The sequence below is a fragment of the Seriola lalandi genome, unplaced genomic scaffold (genome assembly GCF_002814215.2).
Source record: "Seriola lalandi dorsalis isolate HSWRI2012SDOR001 ecotype SW California unplaced genomic scaffold, Sedor1 jcf7180001980125, whole genome shotgun sequence".
Taxonomy (NCBI): domain Eukaryota; kingdom Metazoa; phylum Chordata; class Actinopteri; order Carangiformes; family Carangidae; genus Seriola; species Seriola lalandi.
In genome coordinates, this window is record NW_019450791.1 from 1 (window position 1) to 921 (window position 921).

The 921-nt window shown below is 48.4% G+C and overlaps 1 long non-coding RNA gene across 1 annotated transcript; it reads right to left on the reverse strand.

The window, feature by feature from the left end:
- Positions 1-157: 157 nt before the first annotated feature.
- On the reverse strand, positions 158-914 carry LOC111658645 (uncharacterized). Its single transcript, XR_002761013.2, has 3 exons — positions 729-914; positions 547-597; positions 158-429 (listed from the first exon to the last, which is right to left on the reverse strand). It is a non-coding gene; the product is annotated as an uncharacterized LOC111658645 (long non-coding RNA).
- Between the last annotated feature and the right edge of the window lie 7 nt (positions 915-921).

The following is a 921-nucleotide window of genomic DNA, read 5'->3' on the forward strand; positions in this document are numbered from 1 at the left end:
CCTGTCTTAACGAGACATGTAATTATTCCTGATGTGAACAGCTGGACGAACAGGTGACACACAGAAGGATGTTGTTGGGTTCAGTTTCACCTGCCCATCATCTACAACCTGGAGCTCACTGACTACATTACCCAGAAACCCACAGACACAGAGCAAGTGTAAACAAAGTCAAAGAATTTTATTTGTCTCAGAGAGAAAAAACAAGCTGAAGATGAAAGGCTACACAGCAGAATACACACCAGAGAGAAAAGAGGAGAGGGGGATTATGGGTAAGAGGTGATCTACGAACATCAGCGTGCCGACACACACGCAGAACTACTTCCTGTCTGCACAGGAAGTCCAGACAGAGGATCATGGGAAGCTGTCGTCGTCATCTTCAGCCATTTCTTTGGCGAACTCCAGGTCCTGCTGCTCCCGCTCCCGACGCTCCTGAACGCACCACACACACAAACACACACATGTATTTAAGACGTCAGAGGACAGGACTAGACCTGTAACTGTGTGTGTGTGTGTGTGTGTGTGTGTGTGTGTGTGTGTGTGTTTTACCTCTGCTGACTCCAGGTCTTTGTTGTAAGCTTTGGGAGGAAACCTCATGGCCTGAAGGAGACACAGACAGACAGGGTCACTTCAGTCAGGTGTCCAGGTGTGTGTCCAGGTGTGTTACCTTCACAGACATGTTGTGGATGTCCAGTTGTGTGTACAGAGGTGTGTGTGTCCAGGTGTGTTACCTTCACAGACATGTTGTGAATGTCCAGGCAGAAGGAGATTCTCTGGTGAAAAGCCAGCTGAGGCTCTCTGGTGCCGTAAATGTCCATGGTCTCTTTTGATTGGACGAAACCTTTCTCGTGGTTGATGCTCGCCTCTATCACGCCATCACGGATTGCCTGAATGACACGGATCTCATCAGAAGAAGACAACAAA